The sequence below is a fragment of the Staurois parvus genome, unplaced genomic scaffold (genome assembly GCF_062004578.1).
Source record: "Staurois parvus isolate SC_StPar_1 unplaced genomic scaffold, SC_StPar_1.0 ptg002118l, whole genome shotgun sequence".
In the NCBI taxonomy this organism is placed as follows: domain Eukaryota; kingdom Metazoa; phylum Chordata; class Amphibia; order Anura; family Ranidae; genus Staurois; species Staurois parvus.
In genome coordinates this window covers 110,718-121,807 of record NW_028319914.1, presented here as the reverse complement: position 1 = coordinate 121,807, position 11,090 = coordinate 110,718, and positions in this window count along the sequence as shown.

Sequence of the window (11,090 nt, the reverse complement as noted above, 5' to 3'; positions counted from 1 at the left end):
TAATAATCCTGTTTTGTTACTTCCAGATTGTGTATACTGGGAGCATGCTGGTCTGGGCTGTGTCCCGTGTGTGAGAGCAGGAGGAGAAACACAAGACTTGTATGTACAAATAAATTGTATAATAATAATAATAATAATAATAATAATAATAATAATAATAATAATCCTGCTTTATTACTTCTAGATTGTGTGTTCTGGGAGCATGCTGGGTGTGAGATCAGAATTAGAATCACATCATAACATTTATACTTATGTACTAAGAATTATTATGATTATTTTTATTTTTATGCTGCATATTGTTACAACTTTGTTACATCCAGCTTGTGTATACAGAGACCATACGTGGTCCATACCCCGAGTGTTAAGGATAAGGAACAAATATTAATATTTAAAAGCATGTCAAAAGAATTATTATTCTAATCATTATTATTATTTCTCCTTTGTTATATCCAGATTGTGTATATACAGCCCTTACCTGGTCTGTACTCCTGTGTGTGAGCTCACGATGAGGAACACATGATAACATTTATACATTTGTAAGAATTATTATTATTATTAATCCTAATGATGAAAATATTGCGCCTGCTTTGTTCCATCCAGGAGCTGTATACTGAGACCACACTGCTCTGTACTGCTCTGTACTGCTCTGTGAGCTCAGGATGAGAAACACATCAAAACATTCGTAAATACGCCATAAGAATCATCATCATCATCATCGTCTTCATCATCATCATCATCATCGCCATACAAATCATCAAATATTGTTCCTGCTTTGTTACACCCACATTGTGCACACAGATCCCATGTGCTGCGTTGTGTGAGCTCAGGATAAGGAACAGACTGATAGTAGTTCTGGGTGCAAAGAAACAATTTACTAAATTCATTACTAATAATATAATGTTATTTCTGCTTTGTAACATCCGGATTGTAAGTACACAGCTCAGGTATGGTTTGGGTTTGTACCTCTGTGTGTGCTCAATAGGGGGGTTCGTACCTCTGTGTGTGCTCAATTGGGGGGTCGTACCTCTGTGTGTGCTCAATAGGGGGGTTCGTACCTCTGTGTGTGCTCAATAGGGGGTTCGTACCTCTGTGTGTGCTCAATATGGGGGGTTTGTACCTCTGTCTGTGCTCAATAGGGGGGGTCGTACCTCTGTGTGTGCTCAATAGGGGGGGTCGTACCTCTGTGTGTGCTCAATGGGGGGGTCGTACCTCTGTGTGTGCTCAATGGGGGGTTCGTACCTCTGTGTGTGCTCAATAGGGGGGTTCGTACTTCTCTGTGTGCTCAATAGGGGGTTCGTTACTCTGTGTGTGCTCAATAGGGGGGGGTTCGTACCTCTGTGTGTGCTCAATAGGGGGGTTCGTACCTCTGTGTGTGCTCAATAGGGGGGGGTTCGTACCTCTGTGTGTGCTCAATAGGGGGGTTCATACCTCTGTGTGTGCTCAATAGGGGGGTTCGTACCTCTGTGTGTGCTCAATAGGGGGGGGGGGGTCGTACCTCTGTGTGTGCTCAATATGGGGGTTCGTACCTCTGTGTGTGCTCAATATGGGGGTTCGTACCTCTGTGTGTGCTCAATAGGGGGGGGGGGTCGTACCTCTGTGTTTGTTCAATATTGGGGTTCGTACCTCTGTGTGTGCTCAATAGGAAGGTTCGTACCTCTGTGTGTGCTCAATAGGGGGGGGGGGGGTCGTACCTCTGTGCTTGTTCAATATTGGGGTTTGTACCTCTGTGTGTACTCAATAGGGGGGGGGTATTAACTCTGTGTTTGTTCAATATTGGGGTTCGTACCTCTGTGTGTGCTCAATAGGAAGGTTCGTACCTCTGTGTGTGCTCAATAGGGGGGGGGGGGGTCGTACCTCTGTGCTTGTTCAATATTGGGGTTCGTACCTCTGTGTGTACTCAATAGGGGGGGGGGGTCGTACCTCTGTGCTTGTTCAATATTGGGGTTTGTACCTCTGTGTGTGCTCAATAGGGAAAGGGGGAGGAGGCACAGCTAAGACTAGGAAGTAAATAATAATAATAATAACAATATTAATAGTTTTAAATCTGTAATAATACAAATAGTAATATTACTAATAATAATAATAGTTATAAACATATAATAATAATAACGCAAAATATTGCAAATAATAATAATAGTAATTATTATTATTATTATTATCATCATTATTATTATTAGTAGTAGTAGTAGTCATATAATAATACAACTAATAATAATAATACTAATAATAATAATAATAATAAATAAACAATAATAGATTTTCATGCTATAGGATTGTGCAGGTTCTCAGCTATCCAGGACCTCACCTTGTAGTAGAGAGTCCCATTCAGATGGAGTTGTTCTGAAATGTGGAAACATCCCACAGCCCGTCCTATGGACTACGACCAGCTACATCGGGTTATCTTATATTTTTTTTAATAATACTGATAATCATGTTATTGCCATAATATTCAATTAGACCAGAAGAAGCTGATTGGATGAGCAGCGAAACGTCTTCGACATCCCAGAGCAAGTCCAATTGAATGCGACTTTTCTGCTGCTTGTTGTTACTGATCATCACGTTGTTACATTGTTGTTACTGATCATCACGTTGTTACATTGTTGTTACTGATCATCACGTTGTTACATTGTGCTGACAATGATATTGTTTTTGTTTCTGTAATTACTATTAGTGATCATCATGTTGTTACATTATTATTGCTGATAATAATACTGTGTCGTCATCTTGTTGTTACATTGTTATTGCTGGTAATGATATTGTTTTGCCATCTTGTTGTTACATTGTTGTTACTGATCATCAAGCTGTTACATTGTTATTGCTGCTGAAGATATTGTTTTCGTTGTTATTACTGACAGTCATGTTATTTTTTAATATTCATTTCTTAATGCAATTGCCAATATTATTATTATTATTCAGTATTTATATAATATTGTTGTTTTTGTTTTTTTTTTTGGGGGGGGGGGGGGGTAAACCGCAAACACTGATTTTAAAAATGCATAAAATAACCAGAGGATGTGTCAGAGTCCTGAGCAGAAGAGCTTGCAATCCAAGACAATGGCTCTGCAGACTGTTTTGTGGTCTCCAGATCCCCCATTCATCTCCCAGCGATGTTCTGGCATTTTAATGAGCCTTTTAATTTTTTTTTTTTTTTCCTTTCTGTAATTTTGGGATTGTGCGGTGGCAGCTCCGGCTTGTCAGCTCCCTGGGAACCCAGCGAGGAGAATGCACAGCAAAGAGAGCAATTTCACAAATCATTTCTCTAACAATTAGCCAGTGTGCAGGGGTGAAATGGCGATTTACCATGGGGATGTGAGGGTTACCTGGCATGGGGATGTGAGGGTTACCTGGCATGGGGATGTGAGGGTTACCTGGCATGGGGATGTGAGGGTTACCTGGCATGGGGATGTAGGGGTTACCTGGCATGGGGATGTGAGGGTTACCTGGCATGGGGATGTGAGGGTTACCTGGCATGGGGATGTGGGGGTTACCTGGCATGGGAATGTAGGGGTTACCTGGCATGGGAATGTAGGGGTTACCTGGCATGGGGATGTAGGGGTTACCTGGCATGGGGATGTGAGGGTTACCTGGCATGGGGATGTGAGGGTTACCTGGCATGGGGATGTGGGGGTTACCTGGCATGGGAATGTAGGGGTTACCTGGCATGGGGATGTAGGGGTTACCTGGCATGGGGATGTGAGGGTTACCTGGCATGGGAATGTAGGGGTTACCTGGCATGGGGATGTGAGGGTTACCTGGCATGGGAATGTGGGGGTTACCTGGCATGTGGATGTGGGGGTTACCTGGCATGGGAATGTAGGGGTTACCTGGCATGGGAATGTAGGGGTTACCTGGCATGGGGATGTGGGGGTTACCTGGCATGGGGATGTGTGGGTTACCTGGCATGGGAATGTGGGGGTTACCTGGCATGGGAATGTAGGGGTTACCTGGCATTGGGATGTGGGGGTTACCTGGCATTGGGATGTGGGGGTTACCTAGCATGGGAATGGGGGGGTTACCTGGCATGGGGATGTGAGGGTTATCTGGCATGGGAATGTAGGGGTTACCTGGCATGGGAATGTGGGGGTTACCTGGCATGGGGATTTGGGGGTTACCTGGCATGGGAATGTGGGAGTTACCTGGCATGGGGATGTGGGGATTCCCTGGCATGGGGATGTGGGGGTTACCTGGCATGGGGATGTGGGGGTTACCTGGCATGGGAATGTAGGGGTTACCTGGGATGGGAATGTGGGGGTTATCTGGCATGGGGATGTAAGGGTTACCTGGCATGGGGATGTAGGGGTTACCTGGCATGGGAAAGGGGGGGTTACCTGGCATGGGAATGTGGGGGTTACCTGGCATGGGAATGTAGGGGTTACCTGGGATGGGAATGTGGGGGTTATCTGGCATGGGGATGTAAGGGTTACCTGGCATGGGGATGTAGGGGTTACCTGGCATGGGAAAGGGGGGGTTACCTGGCATGGGAATGTGGGGGTTACCTGGCATGGGGATGTGGGGGTTACCTGGCATGGGGATGTGGGGGTTACCTGGCATGGGGATGTGGGGGTTACCTGGCATGGATATGTAGGGGTTACCTGGCATGGGGATGTGGGGGTTACCTGGCATGGGGATGTAGGGGTTACCTGGCATGGGGATGTGGGGGTTACCTGGCATGGGGATGTGGGGGTTACCTGGCATGGGGATGTAGGGGTTACCTAGCATGGGGATGTGGGGGTTACCTGAGAGGACTGGCACACAGGATGGAGACCCCCTCCGACACCAGGGCCAGCGGTAAGTGAGCAGCTCAGGAGTGTTCCGCCCTTTCCTGAGCTCATCATCTAACACTGCGGGACTTAGGAGAAATAATTACACAGCAAGACAATTCCGCAATGACACGGACAATTACAGTGACACCAGAACCTTCCACATTATGCGGATCACAAATGGTTACTAAAGAGAACAGTCAGGGCTAATATTTGTCTTGTCGCAATTATTCGATGTAGGAAAGACAGAGAGAAAAGAATTCTAATAACACGAAACTAATATTACCACTAATATAGCAGCAACTACTAATTGCAACATAACTGCCACTAAAAAAAAAAAACAGTTATTGATCATAATCCTCAGCAAAAGTCTGAATGCTGATAGTAATGCTATTTATATCACGATGGTAATAATAATAAAAATAGCAACATTACTACACCAGGAAATAATGATAATAATAACAACAACAACAACATTATTATTATTATTATTATTATTAATAATAATACTAATAATAATAATAATAAGAAGAAAAATCAAAATAATAATAACATTAATAGCAACAACAATATAAATAATAATAATAATAATAATAATAATAATAATAAAAATAGCAACATTACTACACCAGGAAATAATGATAATAATAATAATAACAACAACAACAACATTATTATTATTAATAATAATAAGAAGAAGAAGAAGAAGAAGAAGAAGAAAAATCAAAATAATAATAACATTAATAGCAACAACAATATAAATAATAATAATAATAATAATAATAAAAATAGCAACATTACTACACCAGGAAATAATGATAATAATAATAATAACAACAACAACAACATTATTATTATTAATAATAATAATAATAATAATAAGAATAAGAAAAATCAAAATAATAATAACATTAATAGCAACAACAATATAAATAATAATAATAATAATAAAAATAGCAACATTACTACACCAGGAAATAATGATAATAATAATAATAATAAGAAGAAGAAAAATCAAAATAATAATAATATTAATAGCAACAACAATATAAATAATAATAATAATAATAAAAATAGCAACATTACTACACCAGGAAATAATGATAATAATAATAATAACAACAACAACAACATTATTAATAATAATAATAATAATAAGAAGAAAAATCAAAATAATAATAATAATAATAATAATAGCAACAACAATATAAATAATAATAATAATAACAATATACATTATTCTTATTATTGTTATTATTATTATTTTGATTTTTCTTCTTCTTATTATTCTTATTCTTATTATTATTATATAATAATAATAAAAATAATAACAATAATACTAATACTACTACTACTACTAATAATAATAATAATGACTTCTTCATCATCTTCTTCTTCGTCATCTTCTTCTTCTTCTTCTTCTTCTTCTTCCTATTATTGTTGTTGTTTTTGTTATTATTGTTATTGTTGTTGTTTTTGTTATTATTAATAATAATATACTGTTTTGCTGGTACTGTTTTTAATTATCATACATAGTTTTTTTTATTGCATCCATAAAAGCTGGAAAGGTGCTTTTCATATTTATATCTTGTCTATTTTATATTTTTATATATTTTTTATATATTTTCTCCTTTGTATGATGCTGTCCTTGCCTCTAAGCCGACGCAGAGCCCTGAAGAGGGCTTTATAAAAGGTAATCGTTCGGGATGTGGTTGAGTTCCCTCCATATCACATCGTTCTTGTACGTTGTCACCCCGCTTGTCCTCTGATTAATCACTGAACGAATCAACCAGATTTCACCCGTCACATCCCATATCGGTAATTAATCGTTCCTGCCGGTACTTCCCAGTCATCACACGCCAGGCACAGTAGTGGTTTTCCCCGAATGGCTGCACCGGCCTGGAGCTTCCTCTACAACGAGCAATAGACAGTGATGTGATAATACAAGATATAATATAAAATGTAAATTGTTGAATTAGCTCCGGCCTCTGGACAAGAGACAGGTGAGAGGAGATAGAAGGGAACTGCCTACCTGGACAGGTGAGAGGAGATAGAAGGGAACTGCCTACCTGGACAGGTGAGAGGAGATAGAAGAAGTCTGCCTACCTGGACAGGTGAGAGGAGATAGAAGAAGTCTGCCTACCTGGACAGGTGAGAGGAGATAGAAGGGAACTGCCTACCTGGACAGGTGAGAGGAGATAGAAGGGAACTGCCTACCTGGACAGGTGAGAGGAGATAGAAGGGAACTGCCTACCTGGACAGGTGAGAGGAGATAGAAGGGAACTGCCTACCTGGACAGGTGAGAGGAGATAGAAGAAGACTGCCTACCTGGACAGGTGAGAGGAGATAGAAGAAGACTGCCTACCTGGACAGGCCAGAGGAGATAGAAGGGAACTGCCTACCTGGACAAGTGAGAGGAGATAGAAGAGAACTGCCTACCTGGACAGGTGAGAGGAGATAGAAGGGAACTGCCTACCTGGACAGGTGAGAGGAGATAGAAGAAGACTGCCTACCTGGACAGGTGAGAGGAGATAGAAGAAGACTGCCTACCTGGACAGGTGAGAGGAGATAGAGGAAGACTGCCTACCTGGACAGGTGAGAGGAGATAGAAGAAGACTGCCTACCTGGACAGGCCAGAGGAGATAGAAGGGAACTGCCTACCTGGACAAGTGAGAGGAGATAGAAGAGAACTGCCTACCTGGACAGGTGAGAGGAGATAGAAGGGAACTGCCTACCTGGACAGGTAAGGGGAGATAGAAGAGAACTGCCTACCTGGACAGGTGAGAGGAGATAGAAGGGAACTGCCTACCTGGACAAGTGAGAGGAGATAGAAGAGAACTGCCTACCTGGACAGGTGAGAGGAGATAGAAGAGAACTGCCTACCTGGACAGGTGAGAGGAGATAGAAGAGAACTGCCTACCTGGACAGGCAAGAGGAAATAGAAGAGAACTGCCACCCTGGACAGGTGAGAGGAGATAGAAGGGAACTGCCTACCTGGACAGGTGAGAGGAGATAGAAGAGAACTGCCTACCTGGACAGGTGAGAGGAGATAGAAGGGAACTGCCTACCTGGACAGGTGAGAGGAGATAGAAGGGAACTGCCTACCTGGACAGGTGAGAGGAGATAGAAAATAACTGCTTACCTGGACAGGTGAGAGGACATAGAAGAGAACTGCCTACCTGGACAGGCCAGAGGAGATAGAAGGGAACTGCCTACCTGGACAGGTGAGAGGACATAGAAGAGAACTGCCTACCTGGACAGGTGAGAGGAGATAGAAGAGAACTGCCTACCTGGACAGGTAAGAAGGAATAAAGAAAGAGATGTGTTTTTGAACACGTGGACAGGCTTCTGGGTTTGTAGCATCAAAAGTTATTTTGGGATGACAACTGTCACGTCTCCTGGTTGTCATCTTTTGTTGCCAATAGTAACCAGTCAGTTTCTAAATGTTATTAGAAATATTGAAGATTGGATATGGATTTCTTTTAAATACCTAAATAAGTTCAAATATCAACAGAGAAATGAAGGAAAATATGGAGTGTCTCTATTGTAAGAGGAGAGGTAGGTAGATCTGCACCTGGTGTGTTTTAGAGAGGTAGGTAGTTGTGAATTTTAGATGTCTGCCGTTAAAAATTCCTGTTTAGATTTTACATAAATAAAAGCCAAAGCGTGATTTGTTATACGGAAACAAACAAAATGCGAATTATTCCATTTTTCTTTGTCTCTCAGGGGAGTGGTAGGGAAATGTTTATGCCTTCTTTCTCTGGACAGAGGTAGGTAGGTCTCATCTCCCAGACACAGAGGGAAAGGGGCGGAGCCATTGCATTTTGTAGTTTGTAGAGACATATTGTAGGTAGGTCAGCTATTATCTCTTGGCTTCCAGAAGAGGAGCCGAGTGTCCCTCAGAATGGTAGGTAAATAACACATCTTTCATGGTATTGATGGATTTAGGTAGGTCCCCTCCTGTCTGTGCCATCAGTACAGGGGTAGGCAGATTCTGTGATTCTCCTGGGGGGTCTCTTCCATTGTATTGATGGATTTAGGTAGGTGCCCTCTTGTCTCTGCCATCAGTACAGGGGTAGTCAGATTCTGTGACTCTCCAGGGGCCTCCTGGGGGGGGGGGTCTCTTCTATTGTATTGATGGATTTAGGTAGGTGCCCTCTTGTCTCTGTCATCAGTACAGCGGTAGGCAGATTCTGTTACTCACCTGGGGGTCTCTTCCATTGTATTGATGGATTTAGGTAGGTGCCCTCTTGTCTCTGCCATCAGTACAGGGGTAGGCAGATTCTGTGATTCTCCTGGGGGGTCTTTTTCACTGTATTGATGGATTTAGGTAGGTCCCCTCTTGTCTGTGCCATCAGTACAAGGGTAGGCAGATTCTGTGACTCTCCAGGTGCCTCCTGGGGGGTCTCTTCCATTGTATTGATGGATTTAGGTAGGTGCCCTCTTGTCTCTGCCATCAGTACAGGGATAGGCAGATTCAGTGACTCTACTGGGGGGTCTCTTTCACTGTATTGATGGATTTAGGTAGGTCCCCTCTTGTCTGTGCCATCAGTACAGGGGTCGGCAGATTCTGTGACTCTCCTGGGGGTCTCTTTCAATGTACTGATGGGTTTAGGTAGATTGTAAGCTCCCAGGATCAGGCCCTCCTATCCCTCTTTTATTGATCTGTATTGTTGCTGTATTGTCTCCCGTTATATTGTAGCGCTGAGCAAACTGTTGGCGCCATAAATCCTGTATAATAATAATAATCAGTTCTTGTCTCTGCCATAAGTACAGGGGGAGGCAGATTCTATCTCCTGGGGTCTTCTGGGGGTCTCCTCCATTGTATTGATGGATTTAGGTAGGTCCCCTCTTGTCTCTGCCATCAGTACAGGGGGAGGCAGATTCGATCTTCTGGGGGTCTCCTCCATTGTATTGATGGATTTAGGTAGGTCCCCTCTTGTCTTTGCCATCAGTACAGGGGTAGGCAGATTCTGTGACTCTCTGGGGGTCTCATCCATTGTATTGATGGATTTAGGTAGGTCCCCTCTTGTCTCTGCCATCAGTACAGGGGTAGGCAGATTCTGTGACTCTCTGGGGGTCTCATCCATTGTATTGATGGATTTAGGTAGGTCCCCTCTTGTCTCTGCCATCAGTACAGGGGTAGGCAGATTCTGTGACTCTCTGGGGGTCTCTTCCATTGTATTGATGGATTTAGGTAGGTCCCCTCTTGCCTCTGCCCTAAGTACAGGGGGAGGCAGATTCGATCTTCTGGGGGTCTCCTCCATTGTATTGATGGATTTAGGTAGGTCCCCTCTTGCCTCTGCCCTCAGTACAGGGGTAGGCAGATTCTATCTCCTGGGGGTCTTCTGGGGGTCTCTTCCATTGTATTGATGGATTTAGGTAGGTCCCCTCTTGCCTGTGCCCTCACTACAGGGGTAGATGGATTCTGTGACTCTCTGGGGGTCTCAGGGGTGTGTGAGTCTCAGTGACAACAGCCTGCTCTCTGACTGTGTCTCTCATTATGCTGGCAGTCCAGTTAGTGATGCCGGTAATTTCTGTGTAATGAGAATTAATTTCTGTTCACAGGCACCCCCTCCAGGGACTGCAGGCATGGAGCTCTCTCGGAAAGCCCTCCTGCGTGCCGTTCAGCCCTGCCAGAGGAGATGGACAAAGGGACACAAGTGTCCCCTTCAAGATGTGCCATTCCAGGGCCTGCTGGGATCAGCTGGGCTCTCTGCTCCTTCCACTTGCACCAAGTGCTGCCATTATATGCTGCAAGCTGCCTCCTGACCACATCAAAGCTGACCACATAAAGGAGATCAGGAGTAGAAAGTTGCACCATATTGTCCTCCGCTCACTGAGATCGTTATCTGATCACAATGGAAGTTACCAATTAATCAAAACTCTAAAAACCGATCTGCGGCTTCAGGTCAGGTGTCAGCGTTCACCGTCTAACCCAGGGGTCTCCAAACTCCAAGTCCGACCCCCCACAAGGTTTTATCTGGCCCTCTGATGTAAGAGGGGACATTGATGGAGACCCCGATGTAATGGGGGTTACAATGGGCTCAAGTTTAATTGAAATTGTTTCTTTGTACTGAAGTTTTTTTTGTTGTATGTTGTTCTAAACCAGGGGTCTCCGGACTTTCCAAACAAAGGAACAGTTTACTGTCCTTCAGTCGTTAGAGGGAATGGCCAGTGGGAGTTGTCATTGCTCTATCTTTAGTATTGGGGGGAATAATTGTTGTCAGTGGGAGGAATAGTGCCCCATCCTTGGTGTCAGTGGGAGGAATAGTGCCCCATCATTGGTGTCAGTGGGAGGAATAGTGCCCCATCCTTGATATCAATGGG